The sequence below is a fragment of the Papio anubis genome, chromosome 14, assembly GCF_008728515.1.
Source record: "Papio anubis isolate 15944 chromosome 14, Panubis1.0, whole genome shotgun sequence".
NCBI classification, from domain to species: Eukaryota; Metazoa; Chordata; class Mammalia; order Primates; family Cercopithecidae; genus Papio; species Papio anubis.
Window position 1 is genome coordinate 90,458,113 of NC_044989.1, and position 18,998 is coordinate 90,477,110.

General features: G+C 43.9%; 1 pseudogene; it reads right to left on the reverse strand.

Moving 5' to 3' along the window:
• Positions 1–874: 874 nt before the first annotated feature.
• Positions 875–17,637, reverse strand: LOC100998793 (annotated as a pseudogene).
• Between the last annotated feature and the right edge of the window lie 1,361 nt (positions 17,638–18,998).

The following is an 18,998-nucleotide window of genomic DNA, read 5'->3' on the forward strand; positions in this document are numbered from 1 at the left end:
GATAAGAGACCACTAAGGCAGCCCAAAAGTCCCGTCTTGAAGGTACAGAGTAGATGGAGACACCTGGCACCCCCACCTGAAGCTCAGAGACCCCATTTATCACCTGGATTCCCGGCCCATAACTGCACACCTACCTCTAGCCACTCCCTTCTCTGAATTGCCCGCCTCATTCTGGCCAAGAAATCCTCCTAAAATGCAAACCCAATCACACCATTCCCCCAAGTAGAACTCTTCAGTGGCTCTGCACCATCTACACAGCAAGTCCAGCTCTGTAGTGAGACCATAAGACTTTTTATAACCCATCTCTACTCACATGCTTGCTCACAGAAGTTTCACGAATGCACACGTTTGGTTCATCACAAATGTCTAAGAGAGCCATCCTCAGCCCCTGCCTTCTCCTGGGTCCTGCTACAGAGAGGACCTAGCTGCTAAGGAGTCCAGAGATTGACTTTTGGTCATCTGTAGAACATCACAACAGCTGTGCCCTCCTGGAGCTACTGGCAGAGCTGCGCTTCCCAGGACCAGTAGAGGGCGCCATGACATTGAATGGCCACATGTTGGAGACCACATCTTGGGCTTGTGGCAGCCAGAGCCCTGAGCTTAGAATGGCACCTGCAACTTTGGGAGGCTAAGGCAGGTGGATCACCTGAGGTCAGGAAGTTGAGACCAGCCTGACCAACATGGTTGAAACCCTGTCTCTACTCAAAATACAAAAATTAGCCAGGTGGGGTGGCTAATTTGAAAAACTTAGCTGGGTGTGGTGGTGCACGCCTGTAATCCTAGCTACTAGGAAGGCTGAAGCAGGAGAATCTCTTGAACCCGGAGGCAGAGGTTGCAGTGAACCAAGATCATGCCACTGCACTCCAGCTTGGATGACAGAGCAAGACTCGGTCTCAAAAAAAAAAAAAGTCTGCATAAAAACTTATCACAGGAAACAAAAGCAAGAAACAAAGAATGGGAACTTCCTTAAGTGTCTACAAGTGCAAAATAAGAAATAATGTACATTTTGAGCTTGGTTACAACAATGTCAAGAAGCCAGTCACAAAATGGTGCAATTAACGATGAAAGGCAAAACGTTCACACAAGGGCAGAATCATTCTCTTTATGAGCTGGTGTGAAAACTCTCTGCACTAGGTATGAGAGCAAGAAAGCAAAAAGAAAAGATTTCATTTTCAAATAATAACACTGAGATTATTCAGTTAAAGTTTTCATTGCAAACTGATTTTTAAAAATGTAGCTGCGCACATATTTTTAATAGCAATAGTTAGGGTCCCTGAAGAAAACTACTACAAGACATGCTAGGAGTGAAATATTCAATGAGTAAATCTAGGCTTTAAAACAAACAAATCAGAGATGATGTTTGTTTTAACCTTGTTGACATTTGTTTAATCAGAGATATGCCAGAAGCACTGCAGAAATTTGTACCCCCAGGATAGGGCTGCTATAATAGAAAGAGGTGGTGGCTCTTATACCAAGTCTGTCTGAAAGCATTGAGGTTCAGGTACTTTGAGTGATTATTAAAATTGCAGATTTGTAGTGTAAAATGTTGCTTGGACATCTGAATTCCACACCAAATGACATTAAAATATAAAATTCAGCTGCTTCCATCCAATTTGTTTTCAGCTCCTTGTGAAGATGTGGATGCAGAATACCCCGCTGAATAGAGACAGGAGAATTTCACCAAGAGTTTCCAAGCTAAAGGCAGAATTGACATTTCATAACATAATACTTACCCTTACTGTTAGGAAAGCAAGAGCCTAGGAGAGCCAGATGAACACCATTTTCAAATCAAGCCCATCTTAAAACTTGCCAGTCACGACCCATGGCCCTAAGATGTTTACAGCTAAGGAAGTGGCTTGGTAATGCCTGCGAAGACAAACTTCTACAACAGAAAGCCCAGATGTCCCAATACCCATAACAATATATGCTTTCAAGATAATTATAGTTAAGCTTCGATGTACTTAAACACACTAAAATGTCAAGGATAGTTTTCTTTAAATCAATAGGAGAATAAATTTTTTCGTGCTGTCAGCCCACCCACACATAGGCAAAGCTTAGTTTAGTCTTTATATAGACAACATTCCTATATAGGAAAAATTTAATGATGGCATATTCCTCCACTTGCTTTCTGTGGATTCTCTACTCTGTAATGGAATAACTTTCAATAAACTATCTCAATTCACCGCACCCTGCAACTCACCTTGAATTCTTTCCTGTGTGAAATCCAAGGACCCTCTCTTGGGGTCTGGTTTGAGACCCCGTTTTCCATAACATTACTATGTTGAATAGATTCCCATCTTTTATTTTCTGTTCTGTTCCTTTCTGTTTTTCAATTGATTTTTATAACTTATGATGGATCGCACCCTTCAGTTGGTAAAGCACTGTCCTAGAATTGGGCTAAAAGAAAATGTAGTTGATTGGCAGTGGGCTCTGGAAGACAGAGGCCTTCTCACCTGCTCCAGGGCCCGTGGAGAGAGCTGAGCTTGAGGACTACAAGAGAAGAATCCTTTTGGTTCACCCTGTCGCAAACTAAGCTTGGACTCCACCTGTGCTTCGTGGGTTAAATAGAGGACTGACTCTTGTCCTTTTTACCTCTGTTGTTATAATGGTCTAATGAGTTAAATCACAAAGACTGGAAGGAAAGGTGCTGCTCTATGTAAGTGTTTCTTCATGATCACTCAGCAAGGACAGCCTGCTCCATGCATACCTCTGTGCCTTATGGCCCTGTGGGTCCGGGCCCAGAGCCACAGCTGCTCACTGAGTACAGTCAAAAGGCACAGGCAGTCCCAGAGCTAGGAACAGACTACGTCCTGCAGGTCTAAGTCCATTGTTCAGAGCTGTGAACTCTGAAAAGAGGTTAATCCTGAGTGACTAACTGGGCCTAAATTCAAATTACAGCCAAGTGGCCATTTTCTGACTAGAGGTCATACATGTATTTGGAGTTCCCAGAAAACCCTGCACGGACCAATCCGAATTCAGCAAGTGTAAACAAATCAGAACTAAGCAAGTTTGCATCCTTCATTTGCATGAGTGGAACCTGGGTGGACACTTTCTCTCTAAAAGACAAACTCTCCTTTTGTCATTTGGAGCACACACATCTTCATTTTACACTGAAGGTTGTCTCTCCCTGGTCTGCAAACTGTTTGCTGGAATAAAGTCCCCTTTCCCTAAATTCCTTTTCAGATAACTTTAGTTCACAAAGCCCACAAATGCTCGTGTGACTCATGCTGTGGCTTAGCAGGCAGAGTCTGCCATTGTTCCTAGCATGGTACCGGTAGTGGCCATGCCACAAAATACCCACAGATCGCATCAGATCATGGAACAGTGCCATTCTAACAAAATGCCTCAACACCTCAACCAAAGGAGGGGTCACCTCCTCCCAGACTTACCTATGAACATAGGTGTGCAGATGCACCTGTCATCACCTTTTCCCCCAGAGGAAGCATCACCCAGGCTACTCTCATCCTGTGCCTTTCTACAGGTTGTGACAGCTCTGCTGAATAGCTGCAGGGACATTTTGATCTGGGAAAAGTGGAGCAGAACCCTTTCAGATATAAAGAGACTGAGAATCAAAGTGGCTGGAATTCTCTTAGGTCAGCATTGTGTTGAGAGTTACCCTGTGTATTCAATAAAACAACCACTGACTTGTCCTCAGCTTCCACTGCCAACATCTATGTTCATAAGAGGCACTTAAGAAGCCGATTGGCCAAATCTACAGTAATGCGGGATAAGACCAAAGGTTAGAGACACAGCCCTTGGAAATTATTCTGTAACAGCAATCCGTTGTGCCCAGCTGGGGCCGTGCAGACAGGAATAAGGGACGCACCAGTCCACACACCCGCAGGCGCTCACAATCTCTCACAAAGGCCAGAATTGCTGCTTTCAAAAGGATGTCACACAAGCTAGAAAAATGAAATATTAAGACAACAACTCGCCCCCCAAAAAAGTTTCCATTTCCAATATACTAAAAGCCTTGTCCTGTGCCTATTCTTTAACCTGGAATCCTCTTTAGAAGCTATACTCTAAAGAAATATTTGCCTCACTGCTGAGCTTATAGGGTACACCTAATGTCCAACAATATGAAATCCCTTCAATGAACTGCAGCACGTCCACATATAACCCACATAGAAGCTGTCCTCTTTCCTCACCTTCGAGCTTCCCATGCCAAAGAGGGACCTCTTGGACCCAAATATGTCTTAGCAATATAGAAGATGCTGGAGACTTGTAGGAGAAGTGAAGAGGGTTTACAGTGTAGCCCCACAGAAAACAACTTATGACCCCGTCACTCACTTGTCCCTTTTCTCCATGCCTCAGTCTAGTCAGGAAACCACTAGATCCTAGATGGCTTCTTCTCCCTTCCCTCTCCTTTCTCTTCTCCTCTCCCTCCCTTGCTCCTCCTTCCTCCCTCCCCCACTCCTTACTTCCAACCAAAACTTGACTAGCTCCAGTCTCATCCCTCCTTATTGAAAACTATTTTACTCACCCCTCTTCCCCCACTACTGCCCAATCTTTATTCCTTACCCATATCGGACTTCACCAAAACAAAGGCCAGGATAATAAACAGGACAAACTCTCTTTCAAAAAACATTTTAATGACCATAATTTGTGATTTTGTTACAATTTGAGGAGTCCGGATCCCCAGGGAAGACTAACAAGAAGTTCTCCTAACAAAGATGGGTCTCCCCTTACTAAAAACTCCTGTAATGGCTGAAAAGAGCATGAGGTTTTTCGCGCATCTTTACACATTCAATAGAACAAAATGCAGCAGTTAAAAACGATCTGTAGAAGGCTATCTTGTGACAGAAAGGCATTGGAGATATACTGTTAGTGACAAAAATAGGTTATAAATTAATTTTTCCATGCATGCCTCTATATTTATAAATACACACGCGTGCGCGCGCGCTCAAAGACAGGAAGGACGGACATTAAATGTTCATAGTGCTTAAGATATTGCATAGTATAAAGTTAGGACCATGGCCCTGGAGACAGAAAACTACAGCCTCTCTTCCACTTATCAGCCATGGGACCTTGGGCAATTTAGCCTCAAAGCCCCCGTTCCTTTATCTATGTGCTAGGGTTGTTATAAGAGTTAAGTGCAATACACAGAGAGCGAGAGAGAGAGTACCTAACATGTATTATGTGCTTAGTAAACGTGCATCATAGTACTCATTGTTACATATATTCCTAACTGCTTTATACATTTTTCCCTGTCCTCTAAGTTCCCTCCCCTCACCGCCACGCCTCAACAGGCCCTGGTGTGTGTTGTTCCCCTCTCTGTGTCCATGTTGAACAAAATTTTAATAGCACTACACCAACCAGCTCTAAAATCAGGACAAAAATATTCGAATTGGATGCTGCACCTTTTTAAGGAAGTTAACATTCATGCTTTCTTCATCTTAAAGCATGCTCACGAATCAGCAACACCAACAGCAAAAATAAAGCACAGTCTATGACAATCATTTTAGCTTGTTTGCTGAACCAAACAGGTTTACATCAATGAGAATATATTGAATTACTATCAAATAGCAGCTTTAATACCAGTCAAGTCATAGATTGAAAATAAAAACAAACTTATAACTTGGAAATTAATCTTTAGGAGTTTTGAAACCTTTCTGAAAAAGCTATGTGGCTTTTTGTACCTCAGAAAAATCCAAGCAATATTCTTGGTCAAAAAACACTGATTAATGTAGAAAATGAATCAACTCACTGATAAGACACTAAAAAGAAAGGTGTACCAAAATAATCTCATTTTGAGTCTTGGTTATTTCACTGAGCTAACACATACTGTGTGTTTTCAGTACCAGTTAAACCTTGTGTCTGTGTGTGTACTATTGGTCATATAATGTTGTTACTCTGGAAGAATTCATGACATATGAAGACAAATGCTTGCCCCTAGCACAGTCTCAGCTTCAACTGCTACAGACTATCACTGAAAAAAATGTATTGGTCAGTCTGAGCCATGTCAAGTTAACTATGGAAGTAGCAAATCCACACCACAAACTGTGCTAGCACTTTCTTTTCAGGTCTAACTCCAAAATAGGTACAGCCTGGAAGCCACTACCTCAATCTGTGAAAAGTGGTAGAACTTGGCTACCAGGAAGGTGTGGTTGTACAGTACGTTCTCATGGCCCATACCAGGTTCCCACAGAGAGCTGCACAGTCAGCCCTGCAGCATTCACAACAGTGCATTGACAAGATTCCGATGCAGATCAGCACCCATGTTTCTGATGTGAGTACTGTGGAGCCTGCTGGGAGGTAACTGAGTATCCCATGCTGCTCTTCGGCTGGGATGTGCTTGGTCCAGGGTTGGGATATAGGCAACATGTGTGTTGGAACACTGATAGTCTGAGGCCATGAAAAGTCCACCTGAGGTAGTGGTAGGAGGAACAAGCCTCACTTTCTTCTGTGTGTGACTGTTGTCTTGATTCCTGGGTGGCCAGTTCCATTCATGTGGTTATTGCCCTGCTGCTGGTGGTGGTTCCTTTTGTCTCCTTTGTCATCAGGTTCTTCTTCCATTAAAAATTCTGATTTGGGGTAAGGGATTTGATAACCGGCAAAAATGTCTGATGTAGGAAGTGGGTCTTCTAAGAAATGGGGAATCTGTTCCGAGGTAATTCACTTTATTGGGTCCATGGTAAGAAACTTCTAAAGCAAGTGGAATGCTTTACTATCTGGTTTAACTTTGTGTTTTTCCATATGCTTGATAAGGCTGCAGTTTAGTATACTTATTTCTTCTGAAATATTTCATTAATGTTGAATGTTCAGGCATCTTTTTTACATCTTCCCAATCTTTATTTGCAGGAAATCCCATTACATTGAGTATTCTGTCCAGCCAGTCATGGTGACAAAGATTACTAGTTGTGATGTCCTCTTGTCGACCGTGAAATACTGGTTTTGACATTAGTAATTCTTCAAACATACACCCCATAGCCCAAATATCAATAGCTTTGGTATAATGCCTTACTTAAAGCAGTAATTCAGGGGCTCGGTACCAGAATGTAACAATCACCGGATCCAAATCTGCTAATGTAAGCTAGTACAATTCTTTAAAATGTTTTGCATTATCCATTTATAATCAATTTTATTAGACCAAAAACATACTTATGTTTCTTTTCAAGGCAGCTTTTCTCTACCATGTGTGAGGCTTCCATGGGACCAGCCCTAGAAGTTTCTTAAAGGATCTATAAAACATGTCCTTAAATCGTTCTGAGTTCTTACAATTTCCCACATTACTTCAGGTGAGTTTTGCTAAACTTCCCACCACTACACACCAAGCATCATTTTTTCCTCTAGCTTCCCATATTCCTCACCATCCTTCAACCCTCCTTAACAGTTTCCTTGATGCCTGCCAAGCTCCCCCTGCCACTCAGACCCAAAGCCAAAGTCACATGTCTTAAGCCTTCATTGCTGTAGCACCTCACTCTGGTACCAAATTCTGTTCCAGTAATCTGGAACAAATCAGCCCAAAGCCTAATGGATTATTTTGCTCATAATTCTGCAATTTGAGCAGGGCTAAGCTGAGATGGTTTACTCTGTTCCACATTGCTCAACTGGGGCTGGAGGATGCAGTCCTAAATGGTTCACTCACCTGGTGACAAGTTGCTACTAGTTGTCAGCTAGGAGTGCAGCCAGGGCTGTATGCAAGACCCCAGTTTATTACCGTGTGGGCCTCTTAATGGGGCAGCTTAGAATTTCTCACTATATGATGGCTGGGTGGCAAGAACAAGTATTCCAAGGGACAGAAAGTATTAATAAAAGCTGCAGTTCCTTCAGACTGGAAGAGGCTGGAAATGGTTACAACATCATTTCCACTACATTCTATTGGTCAAGCGATTACAGAGCCACCCCAGAGTCAAGTGGACCAAAGAACCACACGAATGGAACTGGCCACCCACGGAATCAAGACAGCAGTCACACACAGGGACCCCCATTGAAGAAAGTGAGGCTTGTTCCTCCTACCACTACTGCAGGTGGACCTTTCATGGCCTCAGACTATCAGCGTTCCAATACACATGCTGCCTGTATCCCAACCCTGGAACAAAGAATTTGCAGTCATCTTTAATCTGTCCCATCAGTGAAGCTATTAGCTGATTGCTTATTGCTATCATAATTTCATATCTATCCACTCCCATTTTATTATTCCCAATGATGCAAGAGTCTCAGGTATCATTGTGCTAGAAGACGCACCAGAACTCCAGGCATCCACTCACAGCTGTCAATACTGCACATCCCTGAACCGGGTTTGTGGTCCTCACCCTCAGATAACTGAAATACCTCTCTGGGCTGTGGCATCAGTAACTTTGGCCTTTCCCATCCTCTAGCCCAAGCCTAAATTGTCTTCCTTAGCTGTGAACCTGCATGGCTGGGGAGATGAAATAGCATCATTGACTTGGCCAGGCTGTGTTTTCAACTAGAAGGATCTCCTCCTAATAGCTTTTCTAACTTTCCAAATTTTATCCTCAATACCTACTCTGAGCAACTTGCTCCAAGGTACAAGAGTAGACTTTTTCTCCCAGGAGGGCCTGCACCAGAAGACGATGAGTTAATAGTGACATAGACAGAGGGAGAAAATGGAGCATGAGAGTATAATACCTTGGCGCATTGTGGTAAGGTACCACTGGTATCATTTGCTCCTCTATTCCAAGGGCTGGGATGACTGATATTAAAGGCAAATACAGAATTTGTCTTAGGAAAGTGTTTTTGGAACCCGCTGATTTGGACTAACTTTGCTCGATGGAGATTGATGCTAAATGTCTGAATATAGCATTTCTTTAGGCGGACTTGTGGCCTTCACTTGAGTGCATACCATCTGAAGGTCTGTTGTGAATTTCATCAGCCTTGTGACCAATTATGTTTGTGACTGAGTGTCAGTCACCTAGATGTCTCCAAGTCCTGCAGGCTTGGGATCATCCTGCTTGTATTTTTTTTTTTTTTTTCTTTTTTGAGACACAGTCTCACTCTGTCACCAGGCTGGAGTGCAGTGGCACGATCTTGGCTCACTGCAACCTCTGCCTCCCAGGTTCAAGCGATTCTCCTGCCTCAGCCTCCTGAGTAGTCAGGACTACAGGCACGCACCACCACGCCCAGCTAATTTTTGTATTTTTAGTAGAGACAGGGTTTCACCATGTTAGCCAGAACAGTCTTGATCTCTTAATCTTGTGATCCGCCCACCTCAATCTCTCAAAGTGCTGGGATTACAGGCACGAGCCACCGTGCCCAGCCCCTGTTTGTAATTTTTAAGTAGAATTTACTTGAACCCCTATCCAACATATGGTGGAAAACCCAGTTTGCTCTACCCTATTTCCTAACACCTGAGGAGTACCTCTCGTGTCACTAATTTCTTTTCTCTCCTGACCTCTCTCATGGCTCACATATTTCAATTGTTTCCTGTGTTGGTGTCAAACTGACCCAGACCTCCCCTCAACACACACACACACACACACACACACAACACTATCACAAAACATTTGTATCAGCCCAGTAATTCCTCAAACCTGGCTTTAGAAACACCTGGAGGACTTTTAAACATCCTGATGCCAAGCCTGCTCCCTGGATATTTCAAGGTCAGCTATGCCTGAGAACCTGTCAACTAGCCCAGTGCTTCTCAAATGCCAGCGTGTGTGAGAATCACCTGGGGAGCTTGTTAAAATGCAGGTTCTGTTTCTGGGCCCCAGGTGGGGCTCTAGACTCTGCATCTCTAGCAAGTTCTCAAGTGATGCTGATGCCGCTGATCCCCAGACCACACTTTGACTAGCAAGGAGCTAGCGGATATGAGGGATGACATGAGCCCAGCAAACACTTACAACCAGACATCAGACACATCAGTGACACCGCATCAGGAACTTCTCAGAGGCCATCCTGCTCCCCCAGTTCCAGCTCCAGGGCCCCCTCTCACTTCTCATTTCCCTCGACTTCTACCCATTCCCAGGCCCTTGTCTTTCTAGGGATGCCATGGCCATTGTATATTTATTTATTTAATTAATTTATCTTTGAGAGAGGATCTCTTTCTGTCACCCGGGCTGGAGTGCAGTGGCACAGTCATGGCTCACTGTAGCACCACCCTCCTGGGCTCCAGTGATCCTCCTACCTCAGCCTGCCAGGTAGCTGGGACTACAGGTACATGCCACCACATGAGGTTAATGTTTTTTTGTTTTTGTTTTTGTTTTTTTTTTTTTGTAGAGGTCTTATTGTTTCCCAGGCTGATCTCAAACGCCTGGCCTCAAGCAATCCTCCCACTTCAGCCTCCCAAAGCACTAGGATTACAGACATGAGTCACTACACCCTGCTGGGCTGCCATGTCTTTATCAGGCAGCTCAATCTAGTTCCCTCTGTCTCCAAACATATCCTGGTCCCACTGTAAGAGCTGTCTTGCCACACCTAAATGCACCATCGAAAGGATTTGCAGACCCCAAGGCAGTACTGTGCCCAAGGAATGCTACCTCTAGCTTCTAAAGCAGAGGTTCCCAAACTCTCTCAGTTCATGGCATCTTTAGTGTACCAGGAATTTCTTCACAGAGTACTTTAAGCCAAAACAAACACCTGACAGTTCTGTTTCTCTCTCTCTCTTTTTTTTTTTTTTTTTTTTTTCCGAGATGGAGTCTCACTCTGTCACCCAGGCTGGAGTGCAGTGGCACAATTTGAGCTCACTGCAACCTCCGCCTCCCGGGTTCAAGCAATTCTCCTGCCTCAGTCTCCTGAATAACTGGGATGACAGGTGCATGCCACCATGCCCGGCTAATTTTTGTGTTTTTCGTAGAGACAGGTTTTCACTATGTTGGTCAGGCTGGTCTCGAACTCCTGACCTCGTGATCCGCCCACCTCGGCCTTCCAAAGTGCTGGGATTATAGGCGTGAGCCTCCATGCCTGGCCAGTTCTGCTTGTTAAGTAATTGCGTTGAAACAATTTAATGGCAATGGTTTTCATGGGCCTGACAGATGTCACTGTGTTTTTCTCAAAATATTTAAATATCCCATGACACCTCGTGAGTGTGCTGAGGTGCCCCTACAGTCCACACTTTGGGAACCACGGTTCAAAACTAATAGTTGGTATATATGTCACCTCCAAATGCCCTAGCAAGGTAATAGAAACCCATAGTGATGACTGTATGTAATGTAAATGGGGGACTGAATCTGACGGGAGAGGAGGGGATTTCAGAGAGGTGCTGTCCCACCCTTAACACCAGCTGGATCTGGCACAAACAGGCCAACATTACTCTCTGTTGTAGCCAAGAGAGTCACTTTCTAGATTCATCTCCCAGTGGAAGTTCCAAAGGGTGCTGGGATTAGAATAGTATACGAGAGAAAGTAAGGGCAGAAAGATAGTTTGTCTCTTGGTAAAAACTTGTAAACATGACTCATCTAATATCAGAAAATCTAGGAGGAAAGCTTAACTATTATCAGATTGCTGTGACACCTGATGGTGCAAACTGTTTCCAGTTAGGAGTCCAACCCTAAGATACAGTGATTCTCAACCTTGGCTGCACAATAAAATCACTTGGAGAGTTTTCAAAAAATACAAATGGCTGGGCTCCCACCCAGACCAGTTAGTTGAGTCAGTCTCTGAAGGCAAGATCCAGAGATCTATATTTATTTATTTATTTATTTATTTATTTATTTATTTATTTATTTGAGACAGGGTCTTGTTCTGTCACCCAGGCTGGAGTGCAGTGGCACAATCTCGGCTCACTGTAGCCTCAGCTTCCTGGGCTCAAACAATCCTCCCATCTCAGCCTCCCAAGTAGCGGGGACTACAAGCGTGCACCACACCCAGGTAATTTTTTTTTTTCTTTGTAGAGACAGGGTCTCACCACCAGGCTGGTCTCAAACTCTCAAACTCCTGGGCTCAAGAGATCCTCCTGCCTCAGCCTCCAAAGTGCTGGGATTACAGGTGTAGGCCACTGCACCCAGTCTAAAAGTTTTAAATTTTGACGAGGTCCAATGTACCTATTTTTTGTTGTTGTTGTTCTTGCTTGTGCTTTTAGTGTCATCTAAGAATCAACCACCAAATCCAAGGTCATAAAGATGTATGCCTGTTTTCTTCTAAGAATATTATAGTTTTAGCTATTACATTTAAGTACTTGAGTCATTTTGAGTTTATTTCTGTATATGGTGTGAGATAAGGGGCCAGTTGCATTCTTTCACATGTGGTTATCCAGCACCATTTGTTGAAAATATGATTCTTTCCCTCATTGAATGGTCTTGGCACCTTTGCTGAAAATCAATTGATCATAGATGTATGAGATTATTTCTGGACTCTCAATTCTATTCCATGTATTTACATCTCTCCTTATGAGGTAGGGGGTGGGACTTGACTCTGGAGGCAAGACTGGAACAATGGACCAAATTGAGGACTAACTGAAACAGGGCTTGGGTGGAAGGAGCTTTTCGTAAGACATACCCACCAGTTCACCATGTCAGTTTACTGTTCCCATGGCAACACCAGGACATTAACCCCCCTTCCATGGCAATCACTCGATGACCGAAAAGTTATTATCAATTCCCTAGAAATTTCTGCATAAATTGCCCCTTAATCTGCATATGTTAAAAGTGGATATAAATGACTGCAAAACTGCCCTGACTTCAGGAGTTCGAGACCAGCCTGGCCAATACAGTGAAATCTCATCTCCACCAAAAATACAAAAAATTAGCTAGGCATGGTGGTGTAGTTACTGTTAAAGCCTCACACTAGGCCCTTTGAAAAATATGGAGTGTGTCAGAAATTAATCCTATACAATGATGTGACAACTGCAATACAAGATACTGCAATATAGCTGACCTCACCAAAGCACAGGCAGGGGCAGCTCAAAGAGGAAAATGTCACTTCCAGCAAGGGATTGAGGGAGGCCTTTAGGGAAGAAGTGGCATATAAGCCAGATTTACAGGATGGGGAGGATATAGACAGTAGATGACAGAGAAGAGAGTGAAAGCTGGGAATCCCAGCTAAAGGTATCAGGTTTATGGAATGAGTAGGAGACAATACTGCGTGTGTTTATGTTTATGTACGTATATAATTATATAGTATAAATTGCTAATTGACAAAGTAATCTATCACATTTTACATTGCCAGATTTTACATCTGTTGTTCTAAATAGACTCAGTTATCAGCCCTGTGTGTGGGCTCTTACCCACCCCCATGCACACCTGAGCTCAGACACTGATGGATGGATCATCTGCCGATCAGAGGTGGCGATAGGGACAAGTTCTCCATTTAGAGTTCCTCCTTCTAGGCACAGCTAACGCAGCTGAATGCCTAATTCCACCCATATTCACGTGAATCCATGGCCACCACTGCAGCAGGTCCTGCCCACTCAGAAAGCCTCCACAAGAGAAGGCACACCCCTCTGACTGTTCCTAAGCTCCTGCCATCTTCACCCCACGAAGCTTCTGCTTCTGGGTGCTTCCTGCCTTGCCCTGTCATCCCCACCCTTGCACTGTCCTCACCATTGGTACAGCTGATGCCCGATGCAACAGAGATCCATGACACCCTGGGCATTGCTGATGGCCTGGGCCCCCCACTGAGAAGGCACAGAAAAGAGGGTTATTACTGTTACTAATAATCATAATGAACTTTCCGTTGATATTATCAACACTACTACTACAAATGATAATAACGGACTTTCACTGAATCCCTCTTAACTCCTCCTGTCAACCCTATGTAAAATAGGTTTTATTATTTTCCCATTTTCCTGGTGGGTGAAATGAGGTTGGAAATGTACGAACTTGTTTAGCTTTCAAAGACACCTACATGTTCCTGGCCACGTCTATGCCTCGTGATCACACCAGGGGAGGCAGGAAATCAAGGCTTTGTTGTCCAACTCTGTAGGAGAAGATTTAATCATCATGGGTGAAGAGCGGGAGAAAGAAATCGCAAGCCATAAGAGCGGGAAGGCGCTCCAAGCACCATTGTCCAAGGGTTAGGTGTGGCCAGGATGCAGTGCAGAGTTTTCCTGGTTAAAGACTGCCTCCTCTCAAAGGATCTCAACCTCACTGGCTCCTGCTCACTGTACCCACCTGAAAGGGGCAAGCTTGCTGGGTGCTTCCTTCCAAAGCTTCACTTCCTTCTGCTTTTGTAGAGGGGGTTGTTGTGTTATGCTGTTGCTACAATGTCAATGTGGATAAGTATGAAAAACAAAATACCTAATGGAAACGATACATACAGTATATACTAAACATTTTTAAGGCATACTTATAAACTTCTTAAAACACACAAAGCAAAATTATACGCTCTTCATAAATATCTACATATAAATATAAGAGCAACATCTGTTCATTTTCTCCTCTTATGTTTATATGTAGATTTCCTGGTTGGATACACCCCCGGTCATGCCTGGGCACTGCTTCTCCATTTACAACTGGGGTTGGCCTGACTGATACCTGTCTCCCTGGAGGGTACGGTCTGCTCCTGGGTCTGCTCAGCCTTTCACCCTCATTGCCTGACACAGAGTAAACTGCAGAGGGCTCAGCAGTCTAGCCCACACTGTCCCACTGCATGTAAATAAGCCTCTCCCAGCTGCTGTCTTCGCTGGGTGCCTCACTGCTGGGGACAGTGCACAGCCACCAGATGTGCCACACGATGGAATTTTTCCATGGTTCAGACTCATATCATCTGGAGTAGGACATCTCCTATCATGTGTATTTAAGCCTAGACTGAAAGCTAGTACAGCGGGCTGCCAATGTCCAGTCACCCAGTGTGGGCTTGGGCTAGTCACCCAGAAATGGCTCTCAGGCTGAAAAACATATTACCATTTTCTAATGAAATGTATCGGGAGGAGGCAGTGTTTCTTCAAAGGGTGAACAAGAAAGAACCACTTGCATCAGAATTACTTGGGAGGTTTTTTTTTTTAAGGCAGCTAAATCCCTGAGCTACATCCCAAAACAGTTAAACAAGAATCTCAGGTTGTGCAATCTCTCTTTTTAGGAAGCTCCCTCAAGTGGGTCTTATAGCACAGTAGAGTTTTAGCACCTCAGGGGCAGTGCAAAGAACTCTGGACTAGGAGTCACAACACCTGAAAGTCTGCCACTTAAAAGCCACATGACTGTAGTAAAGTTACTTGATGTCTCTACGTCTGTTTCCTCACCTATAAAATGGGCACACAAATTCTCCCTCAATTGGTGATTGTCAATCACCCAATGCATGTGAAAATTCCCTCATGGACCAGGAATCACCAGGACCATGACAATGTACTGAACCGTCCCCTCTGCTGTCCCTGCCCCCTTGGTGCAACTGACCTCTGATCCTGTCCTGAGCCCCTGCATGAAGCCTCTCTGATAAAGCACCTTCTGCCAGGGACTGCGGGCAAGGAACAAGGGGGTGTCCAGAGGCTCCAAGTCTCCTGATTACTTGAACTTTAGAATGCATTTTCCTATGGAAAATTGCCAAGGAAAGGTGGGCTAAGTAAAAAATAACGATGATAGCATGTTTTTGCAGTAAAAAATTGAGTAGGCTTTTGGCTGAGAGGTGGAAACCCCAACTATCATGCATTTCAGCCCTCTGGTGGAAACTGTGCTGCAGGCTCTAAATTTCAGGCTCTAGACTGACTCAGGGATGAATGTTTGGAAGCTGAAGCCAATCTGTGGTCTCTTCTCCTGTAGCGCAGGAGTCAGTACTTTTCATAGAGTGCCAGATTCTATATATCCTGCCACATGCTCTGTTGTTACAGTACAAAGAAGGCCATAGACAGCATGGCTGTGTTGGCAAGTACACAAAACAGGCAACAAGCTGTATTTGGCCTTTAGGCTGCAGTTTACCAACCCCTGTACTAACACAAGGAGCTCAAAGGTGGCGGTGGTGGTGTGCTGGAGCTAGCTTATATCAGCTTGCAATAGCCAATTGTTAATATCTCTTCCAAACTCTGTGTCTGTGCCTTCATGTTGGTAGTTTGAAATTGGCCGTATTTGGAGTAGTTATGCCATGGAAATTGGCAAAAGCTGTATACCCATCTTCACCAGCCCCCTGAGAGCCAGCTGATCACATCACTAGGCATGTGTCCACCAGGATGAGATTGAGGGCTGGGGTTGGTTGAGCCAGACAGTGCGTGGGAATGTGGGAAGAGAATATTAGATGTCAGTTCCTATTTTATTTAGTCCTTGTAAGTTTTTAAATTCTGTGTAAGTTTCATAATGTACCAATGCCCGCATTTCAAGACATGTTCTAGACTTTGTTTAATTGATTAGGATAATTGGGATAAAAAAAAATGTTGGGAGTCTACCATTCCTAAAGCTATTTATTATATCCTGTGCTGGATAGCTCATTCACGAACAGAGGGCCGAGTGAATAAGGTCTTCTCTTTCTACTCCCAAGACAGCCTTCCTCTTGTCCCCACTGCCTCACTCGGCCCCAGGACCTCGGATGGGGTAGGAGGAGTGACCAGCTGTGAAAGGAGCTCTGGTTGGAATGTTTCCTATGGGAGTTTCTGCCACAGATTAAATGCCCTGAGATCACCTTTTGAGAGACATTAAATTTCATGAGATGAACTGTTATCACGTTGGGTATTATGAGTTGAATTATGTCCCCCAAAAAGATATGTTGAGGTCCTACCCCCCAGTAGCTGTGAATGTGACCTTACTTGGAAATAAGGTCTTTACAGATACAGATCAACTTAAGATGAAGTCATTCGAGCGAGCCCTAATTCAGTATGACTCTGTCCTTATAGGACAATCTGGACACAGAAACACAGAGAGAAGACAGCCATGTGAAGATGCGGGCAGAGACTGGAGTTTTGATGCCACCAGCCGAGGAACTCTGGAGCTACCACAAACTGAAGGGAGGCTTGGAACAGATTCTCTCTCAGAGCTCTTGGAATAAATCAACAACTGGGGTTCAGACTTTGGCCTCCTGAGCCAGGAGACGATAAATTTCTGTTGTTTTAAACCACCCAGTTTATGGTTCTTTATGGGAGCCCTAACAAACCAATACTTTGGGATTCTCAGATGTAAGGCATAAGGGCCAAAACTTTTTCACTAAACATAAAGATCCATGATTACAATTACAGTTAGGAAAATGAAATTCAAAACCACCTGAGTTTATTTATACACTTTTTCCAAAATGCATCTACTTTGCAGGGGAAGTCATATTACTATAGAAATAAGGAGAAGGCCATCATTTAAATAGAAGCCTTCCTTTCCTTTCTCCCTCCCTCTCTGTTTTTTTTTTTTTTTTTTTTTTTTCCTTTCTTCATTTATAAAAATCTTATGGAGTTCCTACAAGTGCCAAGTGCTGCAGTGGGTTCTTGGCATACATCAAAGAGCAAAGCACTTGTGGGACTTACATGCTAGTGGGAGACACAAACAATAAATGTAAGAAGCAAACTATATAGCGTGTTACAGTGAGAACAATAAGACTGGGTAAAGGGGAGTCGGCAGTGCTGGGGTGAGAAAAGTTTCCAGCATTCAATGGCATAGCACACACATATGTGATCACCACAACCATGCCTTTCGTCAAGTCAACAGTACACAGGGCCTTGTGCTTCAGTAAGGTGTTGATGGATTTGCTACCTTGGTGGAACCTCACAGGAAGCATGAGTGACCCATGCCAGAGTGACTCGCTATATGTCACCAGGTTGGAAGGGGATGGAGCAGGACCAAGCCCAGGCTGTCTGTGTCTCCATTTGGCCTGCATGTTCAGCCTCCTCAAGGCCATGGTCAGTAAGCCCCATCTTCTTTCTGCTAGTCTGTAAGGGAACCAGAGTCCTCACTGCCATGAGACAGCCCTGGCTCAGAGACTAATTTGAATAGCTGTGTCTTTGTCGTGAAAATAGTTTTGTGATATTATGAAGAAGACATGCCTTCCTCTCCAAAGTATTGGTGTCACCTGGCCACACTTTTTTCTTTTATATACATACATAATATTTCACATATTTATGGCATACACGCAAGTATTCATTACATGCACTGAATGTGTAATGATCAAGGTAGAATGTTTGGAGTATTCATCGCCTTGAATATTTACCATTTCTCTGTGTTGGGAACATCTACTAAATATACTATGTACTTTTTTGTCACTGGGCTGGTGTTGATCACCATCATCATCAGGATCAGAAACAGAAGCAGCTGACCTTGTCAGAGCTTCCCATGGGTGTCATCTCACTTGAGCCTCCGTGCCTGGGGTGCTGTCCCTACTCCTCCTTCATGGCTAAGCTTTGTCTGCCTGCCCACCACCAACACGCCTCTCTCCTGGGATTAGCTCTCCAGCTCTGCTTTGAGGAACATCACTGGCCTCATTGGATACAGTCTTGTAGGGAGTATTGATCAAGGTGTGCCGCCCTTCACTGACCAAGGAGTTCATACATGACTAGGGCAGTCACATGATTTGTTTGGAATCTCAATCTTTTGCTAACTGACAAAAAACATGATTGGCTCTTACCCATCTGAGTGAGGGGACCAGTGTTTTCTGGCTTCTGTCATTTTTGGCCTGCCAGAAATCCCTGACTTGTTCTTCAGCGTGTCTTTCCATTTTGAAAGTTACTTCACATGATAGGCAGAATAATGGCACCCCAAAAACGTGCACATTCTAATCCCCACATTCTGTGAATATGTTACCTTACACAGCAAAAGGGACTTTGCATCTGTGATTAAAGTTAAGCTTCTTTGAGATGTGAGAGTATCCTGCATATTGAGGTGGGCCTGGTGTAAATTGCAAGCGTTATTATATGTAAAAGAAGAAGTCAGGAGGGTCAGAGTAAAGCAGTGTGAGAAAAACCCAAGCAGCGAAGATGGGAGTGGGCCACTAGCCAAGGAACGCAGGTGGCCTCTGGAAGCTGGAAGAGGCAAGGAAATTGACTCTCCCCTAGAGCCCCCCGAAGCATTGCAATCCTGCTGATTCTTTTATTTTGGCCCAGTGAGACACATTCCAGACTGACCTCCATAATTGTAAGATAATACATTGCATTGTTTAAACCACAAAGTTGGTGGTAATTTGTTACAGCAGCACTAAGAAATGAATATACCCAATATCCTTCTAGAAAGCTCCTTTCATAGTATACTTTTTGCTTAAATAAGCTA